The 15,195-nt window shown below is 39.2% G+C and overlaps 1 protein-coding gene across 2 annotated transcripts in view; it reads left to right on the top strand.

Moving 5' to 3' along the window:
- Positions 1–15,195, top strand: part of npnta (nephronectin a) — an 85,403-nt gene that overhangs the window by 22,890 nt on the left and 47,318 nt on the right. The window lies entirely within an intron of this gene.

Genomic DNA, 15,195 nt, shown 5'->3' with positions numbered 1-15,195 from the left:
CCTCCTTAGCATTCTGCTTAAAATGTCCTTTCTTCCACGGAAGAAAGTAAGTCACATGGGTTTGGAACAACATGAGGGTGAGTACATGATGACATTTATGGGTGAACTATTCATTTAATATGAACAGTACTCAATTCAAAGATTGGCACAACGTTTAAAATGCTGAATTGTTAGGATATAATGGATTGGTGACTTGCAACGCCCTTATAGAAGTACTATCTAGCAGCTAGGTCAGATCACTTGGCTAAGCAAAACTTTGTTCTGGGATATATTGCTTCTGAATTTCATGCTAACTAACATTGGGATAGCATAGCTGCAAGAAAATACCTCTATGAAATCCACATTGCCTTCAAGATATTCTACATGACACCCCAAATTTTGTGGTTCAGTCATTTGGAATAAAATGTTGTTACAAATTATTGCTTATACTGTTCAAACCACCTGACTCTAAGCATTAAACTGCAACTCATCCAGCTCAGTTTGTACTATAGACATACATAATTTTCTAAGTGATGTGACGATTTTTGCCTGGCAGACGACAGAAACAGACAAAGAGGAAAATGCGGTAATTTTCTGTCATTGCATTACCTTTTGGCCCTGTGTTGAAGCAAGCATGGATCCTTAAAAAAAAATGTGCTTTCATCTCACTCTAGAAGTGATAAGGCCTCTCAGATTGTTCACCACATTAATCACATAGTGATTTTCAAGCATGAATTAGCTTTTTTTATTGCATTATCATGGAATCAGAGAATGTGCCTTTACTGCCTTTATTAATAGTGTCTAATGTTTCATTCATCAGCTGCCATATTTCTGCTACAAATCCAAAAATGCACTATGTAGCATACTTTTGCACAAGTGTTGGACCATATAACAAAATGGATTCATACTCCGTGATGCATTACAATATTAGCAGGACAGTGTATCAGGCAACTTGACAAATGCTAGATTCTTTGCATGGCTTGTGCATATGATAGCCCAACTGTTGGCTTTGCTGAAGAATTTCAGTTTATCTGGGGTCACACGGTCACAGGCTCAAAAAGGCTTTAGGCTTCAACACTAACACTTCTCTGCATGTAGATTGCTGTTATTTAATTTTTTGTCATACAGTATTTCATCATATTTGAAGCAGTTTGCAATATTTTCTCTGTGTGTTTGATTGTATGCGTGTAAATGTCTCTCACACTTTATGTGGAACAATGTTGGGGAGCAGCTAGCTAACTAAAAGTAGCGACACTTCTAACCTACTGTAACTACATTTTCAGTAGTGTACGTGACAGAAGTTCAGCTGTTTTCAAAACAGAGTAGCTTTTTTAGGAGCAATCTACTTTTTCCAACAAGTGGCGGTGTAGCAAAATGCAACATCACTATTTTTGGTTAAATTGTGTTACATTTTGTCTTAAATTGTCACATGTAGCTTTACAGCTGAGCAAACTGAGGTAAAAATCAAATGTGCTTACTTAAAATATCTATATTTAGTCAAATGGTGCTGTTATCACTATTGTCTATTATGTTTATACAGTTGTGCTCAAAAGTTTGCATACCCTGGCAAAAATTGTGAAATTTTGGCATTGATTTTGAAAATATGACTGATCATGCAAAAAATTGTCTTTTATTTAAGGATAGTGATCATATGAAGCCATTTATTATCACATAGTTGTTTGGCTCCTTTTTAAATCATAAAAATAACAGAAATCACCCAAATGGCCCTGATCAAAAGTTTACATATCCTTGAATGTTTGGCCTTGTTACAGACACACAAGGTGACACACACAGGTTTAAATGGCAATTAAAGGTTAATTTCCCACACCTGTGGCTTTTAAAATTGCCATTAGTGTCTGTGTATAAATAGTCAATGAGTTTGTTAGCTCTCACGTGGATGCACTGAGCAGGCTAGATACTGAGTCATGGGGAGCAGAAAAGAACTGTCAAAAGACCTGCGTAACAAGGTAATGGAACTTTATAAAGATGGAAAAGGATATAAAAAGATATCCAAAGCCTTGGAAATGCCAGTCAGTACTGTTCAATCACTTATTAAGAAGTGGAAAATTTGGGGATCTCTTGATACCAAGCCAAGGTCAGGTAGACCAAGAAAGATTTCAGCCACAACTGCCAGAAGAATTGTTCGGGATACAAAGAATAAACCACAGGTAACCTCAGGAGAAATACAGGGTGCTCTGGAAAAAGACGGTGTGGTTGTTTCAACGAGCACAATACGATGATACTTGAACAAAAATGAGCTGCATGATCGAGTTGCCAGAAAGAAGCCTTTACTGCGCCAATGTCACAAAAAAGCCAGGATACAATATGCCCGAAAACACCTTGACACCCCTCACAGCTTCTGGCACACTGTAATTTGGAGTGACGAGACCAAAATAGAGCTTTATGTTCACAACCATAAGCGCTATGTTTGGAGAGGGGTCAACAAGGCCTATAGTGAAAAGAATACCATCCCCATTGTGAAGCATTGTGGTGGCTCACTGATGTTTTGGGGGTGTGTGAGCTCTAAAGGCATGGGGAATCTTGTTAAAATTGATGGCAAGATGATTGCAGCATGTTATCAGAAAATACTGGCAGACAATCTGCATTCTTCTGCACGAAAGCTGCGCATGGGATGCTCTTGGACTTTCCAGCATGACAATGACCCTTGGCACAAGGCCAAGTTGACCCTCTAGTTCAAGGTTCTAGAGTGGCCATCACAGTCTCCTGACCTTAATATCATCGAGCCACTCTGGGGAGATCTCAAACATGCGGTTCATGCAAGACGACCAAAAACTCTGCATGACCTGGAGGCATTTTGCCAAGACGAATGGGCAGCTATACCACCTGCAAGAATTTGGGGCCTCATAGACAACTATTACAAAAGACTGCATGCTGTCATTGATGCTAAAGGGGGCAATACAGAGTATTGAGGACTAAGGGTATGCAGACTTTTGAACAAGGGTCATTTCATTTTTTTCTTTGTTGCCATGTTTTGTTTTATGATTGTGCCATTCTGTTATAACCTACAGTTGAATATGAATCCCATAAGAAATAAAAGAAATATGTTTTGCCTGCTCACTCATGTTTTCTTTAAAAATGGTACATATATTATCAATTCTCCAAGGGTATGCAAACTTTACTAGAGCTGTCTGAATTAATGTGTTAATGCATGCAATTAATTAAAGTTTAACTTGTTAATTTATCTTAATCGCAATTAACACACTTGCCATTAATATACCAGCATAAACATTAGTTTGAAGGGTGTAGCCTTTGTAATGTGTCATTACATTGACGCACACTTTACAACACACACCAGAGCCCTTCTAGTCTACAAGCTTAGCATAAAATAGTATAACACGCTAGTTGACTGTTACACTCTCTCCTATGATAAAGCAGTGGAGGTTGTTATCTTAGTAAATAAAATAATCTCTGCACACACAACAGCGCTTCCATGATAACATGATGGAGAAAGGACCTCTTAATGCTATTTGATGTACAAAACAAGCCATATGGGACTTGTGATAAAATCAAGTAATTTTAAGCCTATGTAAGGTGCATTTTATTACCACAGAAGCACGTCAATGTAACGTTGGTATGTGGAGAGGAAGAGAGGAGACGCAGGAGTAACTTTTCAGTCTTTTAATGGTAGACGCTGGAGTGGAACAAATGGCATTCAAGGAATCAATATAGGAAACATGCTGGAGTGGAACAAATATCTTACAAGGAATCACACAAGGAAATACGCTGGAGTGGAACACTACAAAGTAACAACTCAACATAACAATACATAACCAACTAGTAACAATTCAAGAACTGACAAAGGAAGGAACAAACTAGAGGGTATTTATACACAAAGGTGCTGATGAAGGAATGGAGAATAGGTGAGGAGGATTGGGAACAGATGGCTGTGATGAGGGCAGTGCATTATGGGGAATGTAGTTCGTGGGAAACTAAGGACAGATGATGCAAAACCATTTCAAAATAAGAGTCCATGGAACAGAACAGTGAATAACTGTGACAGGCAACTATCACCAAAATGCAGAATGAGAAGTTTTTGTCTTCATGTGGATTTCAAAGCAGCACTGGCATTGATGCCCTGACGCGAATCACGAACGTGGCTTCACAATTGCTGTTGCAAAGCGGATAGCCACAGTCTACCAGCAGATTGTGTAGGATATGAGTTTAACAGATTTAATGCCCATTGCAAAAAAAAATGCAACCTATGGGGAGACTAGTTCTTTCAATTTGTCAAACTCCCAATTAGACTTTGGGAAACGTTTAATGTTACTTGAATTGGTGCTATTTTAGTGCATTTCTGTCTTTATACTGTGGAAGGCTTTGTTTAGAAAATGTTAATAATGCATTATATTGTTACATTTTGCTTTGTTTTCTTTCCTAAGATGGAAATAAATGCATTTTGACAGGAAAAGAATTATATATAGCGTGAAATTTAAGCACTTTCAAAATCTGTGATTAATCACGATTAAATAGAAAAAAAATAATGCGAGTAATTGCGATTAAAATTTTTAATCAACTGACTGCACTAGTTTATACATTTTAATATTTTCTAGTTTTATTGAACAGTATTTAGTGTAAATTGATCTGTTCAAGTGCTGTTTTATACCCTAATTACTTATTTTGAAAGGAAATTCATCAAAACAGGCAAGAAAACTGTACCCATCACAGGGACTTCAATGAAGTTAGCAACATTTTAATAATAGCGAGTAGCATTACTAACTAGTTTTTCAATAGGGTATATTGACTGTAGTTAATCTACATTAAATACTGCATAGCTTGTAGCTTGACAAGCTGGAGTTTCAAAGTAGCTTCCCCAACTCTGTGAAAGACGTACACCTTTAGCTGTGCCTCAGTAAATTTCTTATTTGGCCCAGCATGATAATGACAAAGACCTGTATTATTTCTTTAGCCTTAGTAGGGTTGATACAGACAGCTGAAAATGGTAATTGGAAGTAAATAAAAGCGCACAGTGGGTGCTGAACCGACCGACTCTGTATCTTCTCCTCAATCACAGACAGACAGCAGGACTGCCAGCAGTTTGGCTCACTCATTTGAACTTGCAATTTCGGCAGTGAATAGAAAGTGTGCGGGGGGACATCAGGGACTACATAATTACTTATTACAGGATTGCTGCATCTCACATCTTTGATGAAATTGCTGCTGTTTGTTTTGGCCAGTCAGTGATCATACAGGGTGAGGATGCACATTGAGAGTGAAGGCCTTAATGAATGTGCCCCTGAACACAGAGTCCTCTGGGAAAGTGAAGTGCGTGGTTCTGAAATGCCTTTCAAATATGCCTTCATTCAAGTCAATGGCTTTGCAAGGCACTGGTACCATTCACTCTTGGGATGTGGATATTTTCAAAATCGACAAGTCAGAGGGTGGTCTAAACCAGAGTATGTGAGTTGATTGGAGCGACAGTTATTTACCTTCTCCAACCAAAAGTATTCTGTAATCAGTCCACACCAACTCCATTCGGGGTTTTCCATTTCCCCCTTCTTGCTCACAGGTGAAATAAATCCCGCTTTGAGTTTGCTCCATAGCAAAAAAATGTCCAGGTTCTTTCAATATGTTTTCTGTATCATAAACGCTCATGTCATGATGCAACGCTGTAAGCGTGCTAAAACCATCTCCAAGAAGTTGTGTCTCTTAGTTCATCTCCTCAAAATTTTATTTTAAAAGCTAATATCTAGCCAAAATAGTTGATAAACAAGTCCAATGACCATTCTGCCTATCTATAGTTCACACACCAATAACGATGAAGCTGCAATATTTGACTCTCTGAAAACAGCTGCTTTAGGGGGCAGCCCTCGCTTTCATACGCTGAATACTTAATTAAGATTAGTCCTCAAACAACTGAAATTGGATTCCCCACTCATAACACCCTTATCATCTCAAGTTAACAAGATCTGAAGCTCTGAATGAATTTCGATGAAGTTCCTTCAAGAAAAAGATGATGACCCAGAATGTCTGAGAGTGAAATAAGGATGTAGGTAGGGCAAAATATCTCAAAGGTACAGACATCAAGACACTTTTTACTGGAATATATATCTCTCTCTCACTCTCCCTGTCTATTATTTTCTTACCCTTAAAGGTGGATTTGAACTGGAACGATTAGGCCTAATATTAACTTATTAACTTCCCCTGGCATAGAGAGCTTTGATCCCAATAATTCATAGGACATGTCAGAAGTCCTCTTTGCTAATTAGCAATTTGTCACCAATTACTGTTAACTGTCCATGTGGTCAGTGATTGTCCATAGTAAAAAAAAAAAAAAAACTATATATATCTATTATAGTCACAGAAAAGTTTAATGATGGTTACGGGAGGAATGTGTCAAAACACACAGTGTATCGCACCCTGCTGTGTATGGGGCTGCGTAGTCGCAGACTGGTCAGAGTGCCCATGATGACCACTGTCCACTGTCGAAAGCGCCTATGATGGGCACGTGAGCATCAGAACTGGACCTTGGAGCAGTGGAAGAAGGGTCACCTGGTCCGATGAGTCATTTTCTTTTAAATCACGTGGATGGCCGTGTACGTGTGCACCGTTTACCTGGGGAAGTGATGGCACCAGGATGCACTATGGGAAGACGACAAACCAGTGGAGGGAGTGTGATGCTCTGGGCAATGTTCTGCTGGGAAACACTGGGTCTGTCCATTCATGTGGACGTCAATTTGACACGTGTTACCTACCTAAACATGGTATTGCCTGATGGCAGTGGCCTCTTTCAGCAGGATATTGCACCCTGATACACTGCATACATTGTTCAGGAATGGTTTGAGAAACATGATGAAGAGTTTAAGGTGTTGCCCTGGCCTCCAGATTTCCCAGATCTCAATCCGAATGAGTATCTGTGGGATGTGCTGGACCAAAAAGTCCAATCCACTGCGTCTCCACCTCACAACTTACAGGACTTGAAGGATCTGCTGCAATGTCTTGGTGCCAGATACCACAGCACACCTTCAGGGGTCTTGTAGAGTCCATGCCTCGATGGGTCTGCGTTGTTTTGGCGGCACGTGGAGGACCAACAGCATTTAGGCCATAATGTTTTGGCTCATCAGTGTAGATTTTATTGTTTAAGCCTTGTGCCAGACTTTTAATATTAAACTATGAAAATCCATTATAAAAATACAAATGATTACATTTTTAAAACAATGATATTCTAATTTCAATATCTAAAGTGTGAGAATGATTTCTATCAATTTTTCCAAAAATTGTGATTGTCCCACAAACAAACAAACAAAAAACTAAAAAAATAAATAAATACATAAATCTCCTGTGATTCATACACATACAGTGTTTGACGTTGTTTGGAACAAATAAAAAAAATAGTGAAGTTGAATAAAACATCCATACATTGTGTGTAATCTGTTTTGTACTTTTTTGTAAAATGTGCAAATATTTGAAGAATTATATGAAATTATAAAGACATATAGCCAATAATTATTTAATAATTATTTTTTTATATTATAGTCAGCAACCAATAAGATATTATCTATACTGTTTATATAAATTGTAGAAATAAGTTTTACATTTTATTATTTTTATGTTGTATTTCATAACTGAATAATTTTGTATGGATTATAGAAAAATCAGCATTCATACAAAAGCTTCTAGCAATCTATTATTAATCAGTCGATGCTATAAGTGAAACCAGGCATCAAAATATACTATACAGCAGAAATTATAGATAACTGTTTATCATCTGGATAATGGATACTGTACATTTTAATGTGCAGTAGCCATGATGGATAACCCTTTAGTAGACATAGAAATATCGGCCTAATATTTGTAAAATCAGTCTGCCGCTTATATTAAAAAACTATATATATATATATTTTTTTTATATTGACAGATACCAATATGGTCTCAGATATATTGTGCATATTTCTTTTTTATTAACACAGTCTGTCTCTGTTTTGTCATGAAATGGAAATGAATCAGCAAGAAATTACATTTGATTACATTATTATTTGCCATAAATGTAAGGTTTATGTTATATAGCTCATGACCACGTGAAGTGTGAGAGACGAAGCTTTGTTTGTGTCTATACATTGTGTGTTGCTTTTGGAATACTTGTTCATCAACAGCATGGCTTCCAAGTAATGTTTTCATCTCACTTAGACAAAGCTTTCTTTTTTTTTTTTTTTTTTTTTGTCTGGCCGTTTGTTTTGCAGCTCTCTACATCTTAACCCACAGAGTAATCAGGATTAGGTGCCAACCCCAAGGTTAGCACCACATCATATTTCCTTTTCAATCATCTTGACTAAGCATCATTCTGAGCATGCTTCCCAAATTTGCTGTTTATTTATAGTCCACCCATACGCACTTCTCATATGTGTATATCCTGATATCCTGTGAACACTTCACACCTGCTGCAGCTACCATTTAAATCTGGACTCTCTAGTTTATTTTCATACAAGCAAAACAAGCAAGTAAAACCCCTCATTATTTATACCATGATCAATGGAAACATGGGTAAACGCTACAAAACAAAAAGAAACATTTAATTAAAGATGTGAAAAAATGTGACCCAAATGATGAAAAAATATCTTTGTAATGTACCTAATTAGAAGGTCCCTTGTATAATTAACAGCATTAGCTGAGACAGAATTTATTTCATATGTAAGAAAAATGGACATTATGGGCCCTAGTTTAAGAGCGCTTGCACTAAGCATAGCGCTATGTGGTAAGTCATATGCGCAAAGTCAGTTGGGATGGCCATGAAGTTTTGGTATTTTCGTGCAAGCATGCGCTAAGTCTAGGCGCAAGTGGGTTTCGCAAAATTACTCGCACAAAGCGCTAATAGGGTGGGTCAATTGCAATTTAATTCTGAGGTTTTTCTCTGGTTATTGCACCGTCTTTGTCCTATTATATCGTCCATTCCCTTAAGCAACAGCTATATAAACAAAGACAGCACATTCATAAGTTGGTAGTGTAAACAGGCTGTATGCAATATATTAGAAGAATAGAAATACAGACTTGCGTTCTTTTGTACATTCCTTGTTAAATGTCAGGCATATTTCTATGACTCCTTTTTATATGCATGAAAAATGGATTTGGATATAGGCTCCCTTAAAATATAGAGAATGTAAGTATTATTAATCATTTTCATCTACTGACACAATGAAAATATAATCGAAGTAATGAAGTAATGAAAAAAAAAATCATACAAAATCCAAACATTTCACCCTCTATAAATTCTTCTACCGGCCCCTTTTGCAGTGACAACAGGTGGAGAAATACCAGTATAAATGAGATCATAAATACGATTGTAAATATAGCCTAAACATAATAATAATAATAAATGAAAAAATAAACCATGACTTCTAGAAAGTTAAACACAAATCTCATACATGTTTGTTTTATAAAATGGATACAACAGTGATTGTCAAGGACATTATTTGATGTTCTGTACTTTCAGAGTTTGGAAATGAACTTTATTACAACCTACCTGTGGAATCTCCAAACTGCAAATGCAGGAACTGAGTCTAAACTTTGCGCTGACATTAGATGTGCTTCTCAAACATCTTAGCGTAATGACTTATTTCTTAGGAAAATAGCAAATTGTGCTTTGCGCCACTTTTTTATGTACAATACACCCCAAGTTTGCGTGCATGCACCCACAGATAGCGCAAAAACTCCCACCCACCCCTGCTTGCTCTGGTATGAAAATTGCACTTAGAATTAGCGCTCTCACAAAAATAGGATAAGACATAGAACACTGTCATTGTACATAGCATTGCGTGTAGCACTGCGCTTAGCACGGTCATGAAAATAGAGCTCTATAACTGAAATATACCCATATAAATCATAATGGAATCTGAATCAAATCGAGAGCTTGTGAATCAGAATCAAATCGATCAATACGCAGCCCTAAAAGCGAAGCGACTAAACACTGACCCTATGGTCCTAACCTCTACACTTACACAAACCTTCAACTAACCCTCAAATCAGAAGGATTTAATTGTCACGTCTGTGACGTCATCATCCCTTCTTGTTCACGGACTCTTAGTTTGACACTGTCATGGACTTTTATGTTGTAGTTTTTCCCCACACTGCATTTCCCAGCATGCACCATCATCATTACTTTCACCTGTTTCCCATCAGTGTTCCCAGCTGTACCTTGTATTGTGATTTCCTGTGTTTGTATATATTCCCTCGTGTTTCCACACTCGTTGTCTAGTCTCGTCTATTGTGGCATTGAGCTAAAGTCATTCTTTTGTTTACCAAGCCTAGTGCTATTTCTATTTGTATATTGTCAATCATCATTATTAATAACTGCATTTGGGTTCAATCAGCATCTCTCTCCTTGTTCATGCTGACAGAAGACTAGCCCTTCAACATGAACCCAGCAGTTTGCCTTCTACAGTTAAGTCAGGGGAATCATTCCCTGGAGGAGTATGTTGTGGACTTCTGTGAGTTAGCCAATGAGGTGAACTTTAATGACGTGTCTCTTAAGGACCTCTTTTGGGTCCTGGGTAGCTCAGCGAGTATTGACGCTGACTACCACCCCTGGAGTCGCAAGTTCAAATCCAGGGTGTGCTGAGTGACTCCAGCCAGGTCTCCTAAGCAGCCAAATTGGCCCGGTTGCTAGAGAGGGTAGAGTCACATGGGGTAACCTCCTCGTGGTTGCGATTAGTGGTTCTCGCTCTCAATGGGGCGCGTGGTAAGTTGTGCATGGATTGCGGAGAGTAGCATGAGCCTCCACATGCTGGGAGTCTCCGCGGTGTCATGCACAATGAGCCACATGATAAGATGCGTGGATTGACTGTCTCAGAAGCGGAGGCAACTGAGTCTTGTCCTCCGCCACACAGATTGAGGTAACCGTGTCATCACAAGAACCTACTAAGTAGTGGGAATTGGGCATTCCAAATTGGGAGAAAAGGAGATATAATTATTTATTTATTTTTTTAAAAAAAGGACCTCTTTCGATTTGGCTAAACGAACCAGTCAAGTCTCTTATGCCTTATGGCAAAAGCCCATGGACTCGATTTATTGATCTGGCGTTGTTGCTGAGTGGATCAGCCTTCACTGTAGGAGCGATGAACGAGCCCAGGCCTGCCACGGTCAATGAGCTAACGCCCACGCCTGCCACGGTCGACCAGCCAACGCCCACACCTGCCACGGTCGACGAGCCAACGCCCACGCTTGCCACGGTCGATGAGCCAATGCCCACGCCTGCCACGGTCGATGAGCCAACGCCCACGCCTGCCACGGTCGATGAGCCAACATCCACACCTGCCATGGTCAACGAGCCAACGTCCACACCTGCCATGGTCGACGAGCCAACGTCCATGCCTGCCATGGTCCATGAGCCAACAACCACACCTGCCACGGCCAGTGAGCCAACGCCCACACCTGCCACAGTCAACGAGCCAACGCCCACTGCTGCCGTGGTCAACGAGCCAATGCCCTAGCCTGCCACAGTCAAAGAGTCAGTTCTTGAAGCCTCTGCCATCCTAGAGCTAGCGCTTGAAGCCTCGTCCGTCCCAGAGCCAGCACCCATTCCTGCTCCAGCCCTAGAGGAATTTTCGGGATTGATTGATTCAGGATTGATTCCGGATCATGTTCCACTTGCCAAAATCACAGTCACACATTCTATTATATTCAAAGTGAGACCTATCTGAAACTTATTTATGTAGAGTTCACCATTTACATTTTCCAACATATTGCTTTGAAGCTGCCATCAGCTCATGTGTCATAAAAGTGCATGGATTGTAAGGTATGCCATGCCAACAAGTAGAGTCAAGTGGGATATATGAGCATTTGTGGTTGAGAGCGGAGCTGGCCGTTTTGAAGCCAGCGGGACTGTTTGATGTGTTTTGTCAATAAAGTAGGGCACTTCCCCTAGCCCATTTCGCCTGTGGTTTGGGTTTCAAGCATTGACATTTTTCCAAATCGGACCACAGGGGATTGGTTTCCATTTAAAACCCCATCTTAAGCTCCTTATACGTCAGCACTTAAAAATATACTTACCATTGTCTGTGATCACATATCATCACCCCAGAATTAAGCCACGATTTTATCACGCTTGATAACTGGCTGGCTGGCTAGAATCTAGATAAGCTAACTGCTCAGATATACTCTCTATGTCAGAGAACTCGGCTGGTTTCTTTGTTTGTCTCCTGCCAGCTCAGGCTTTACCACCAAATTATAGCCTGTGTTTGTCCTTTTGTGTTTTAACTCCAGGGCTTGATCTCACTATCTAACTCCTATATTGAATAACACAGGTTAAAAGCAGGGTGAACATGGCTCCTTGATTTGCTCACACAATCTAATAAGGTGGAATGAGACAGGTTGATTCTTATCTCAGCATTTTCAAAGAGTTGCACTAATGCTTTCTGCCTTTGTGCAGTTTGAACCGTGTTCAGATATTGAAATTAAATCAATGTATCTCTTTTATCTACTGTATGAGGTGTAGTAGAACAATCAGGATCTAGTCTTGCTTCACCCATCTTGGGCCCAATTGAATTTGAGATGAAAACGGCTCCAATGGCTTTAATGTATTTGTCTAAATGTCATGCAGACGGTCATGTTATGTGCTTGTACCAACATCAATGTTTATCTGTAATGTTCATAACATTATTAACATTATTTGACTCTATAGACCTTAGTCAGAATATATGGATATTCTATTCTAGTTCCATAACATTTCCATTGACAGTTCTTTTACATTACCTACATATTCTGACAAAACTCTGTTATGAATGTGAATATTATCTACAGTATATGTTGATATATGAATGACCAGTCAGTAATGACACTGATTTAACATGGTTAAACTTCTTTGTTAGTTTTGATCAAGTCGGATAGGAACATGCTGTTCAGTTAAGGAGTCAGATTTTAATTCTGTAACCACCCTGACTGATTCAGTGAATGAGCCATTAGGCCAAGAAGTTTTAGATTGATTTGTGAGTTGTTAGACTGATTCTTTAAAAAGAACCGACTCATAAGATGCATTTGTTTAGGATTCACACTACAGTAGTCGTGCATCATTCATTGAAAAGATCCAACTCAAAAAAACAATTTGCTCACAAATCAGTGTTAGCTGTTAATTTGTACTGTAATATTTACTTGGATGCATATTTATTGCATATTGTAAATCAAAGGTCTGTTTGCCCTCTCTCTCTCATCTGTCATTCTGACAATGGCAACAGCGAAGAACATTGACAGCTCTGATAGGCCTCTATAATTGGAGACTCAATGAAGCTTTTAATGGAAATTAGTCTCAGCTGACTGCAGGCTGGAGTATGAGCCATGCTTGAGCATTTTGCAGTAAGCCTAGTCTAGTCAAGTCCAGTCTAGTATCACAAAGAGGGAGGTACAGCAGCTGGTGTTTTGGCTCAGTGTGAACAGATAAGATTGTGCCACCTCAGCCCCCCATCAAGGATAAGACACTGCTCACTGCATACTGAACAGTTAAAAAATATGCATTATGCAACGGTAGTAACATATGATATGAACAGTAGTATGCTACAATGTTGTCACCTGACCTCACTATGTTGCGTGTTTAATTTGGTGAGTGACATCCAGTTATCATCCTGCTAACAAATATAGTTTACATGCATTTTTAATCTAGTTTTGTGCAGTTTAGTAAAATAATGAGTCAAAAAGCAAATGTTAAAAATTACGGTTGATATCACTTGCAGTTTATTCATCACATTGGAAAAGAAAAAAGATCATGACAAGCACGTTACACTCACCGGCCACTTTATTAGGTACACCTGTACATCTACTTATTCATGCGATTATCTAATCAGCCAATCGTGTGGCAGCAGTGTAATGTGTAAAATCACGCAGATATGGGTCAGGAGCTTCAGTTAATTTTCACATCAACCATCAGAATGGGGAAAAATGTGATCTCAGTGATTTAGACCGTGGCATGATTGTTGTTGCCAGATGGGCTGGTTTGAGTATTTCTGTAACTGCCGATCTCCTGGGATTTTCACGCACAAAAGTCTCTAGAATTTACTCAGAATGGTGCCAAAAACAAAAAACATCGAGTGAGCGGCAGTTCTGTGGGCGAAAATGGCTTGTTAATGACAGAGGTCAACAGAGAGTGGCCAGACTGGTCCAAGCTGACAGGAAGGTAACAGTAACCCAGATAAACACGTTACAACAGTGCTATGCAGAAAAGCATTTCTGAACACACAACACGTTGAACATTAATGCGGATGGGCTACAGCAGCAGAAGACCCTTCCAGGTACCACTACTGTTAGAACAGGAAACTGAGGCTGCAGTGGACACAGGCTCACCAAAACTGGACAGAAGACGATTGGAAAAACATTGCCTTGTCTGTCAAATCTGGATTTCTGCTGAGGTCCACAAATGAAAGGCCCACTGCAGCCTCGGTTTTCTGTTATTGGGTGACAGAAGTGGAAACCAATGTGGTCTTCTTCTGTTGTAGCCCATCCTCCTCAGGTTTTGACATGTTGTGCATTCTGAGATGCTATTCTGTTCACAACAATTGTACAGAGTGGTTATCTGAGTTACCATAGCCTTTCTGTCAGCTCGATCCAGTATGGCCATTATCCGTTGTCCTCTCTCATCAACAAGGCGTTTTCGTCCACAGTACTGCCTCTCACCGAAAGTTTTTTTGTTTGTTTTTGGCACCATTCTGAGTAAACTCTAGAGACTGATGTGCGTGAAAATCCCAGGAGATCAACAGTTACAGAAATACTGAAACCAGCCCGTCTGGCACCAACAATCATGCCATGGTCGAAATCACTGAGATCAAATTTTTTTCCCCATTCTGATGGTTGATGTGAACATTACCTGAAGCTCCTGACCCATATCTGCATGATTTGATAAATTACACTGCTGCCACACGATTGGCTAATTAGATAATCGCATGAATAAGTAGATGTACAGGTGTCCCTGATAAAGTTGCTGGTGAGCGTACATTGAGCAATGAGCAATGTTCATTCTTCCACCAATAATGCTTAAAGTGATAGTTCACCCAAAAATGAAAATTCTCTCATCATTTACTCACCCTCTTGCCATCCCAGATGAAAGTTTTTTTTTTTAGAAGAATATTTCAGCTCTGTAGATCCTTACAATGCAAGTGAATGGTGGCCAGACCTTTGTAGTTCCAAAAATCACATAAAGGAAAAATAAAAGTAATCCATTTGACCTCAGTGGTTAGATCTATATCTTCAGAAGTGATATGATAGATTTGGGTGAGAAACAGA

Source organism: Myxocyprinus asiaticus, chromosome 7, assembly GCF_019703515.2.
Source record: "Myxocyprinus asiaticus isolate MX2 ecotype Aquarium Trade chromosome 7, UBuf_Myxa_2, whole genome shotgun sequence".
NCBI lineage: Eukaryota > Metazoa > Chordata > Actinopteri > Cypriniformes > Catostomidae > Myxocyprinus > Myxocyprinus asiaticus.
This window is presented reverse-complemented; position numbering and strand designations above follow the sequence as displayed.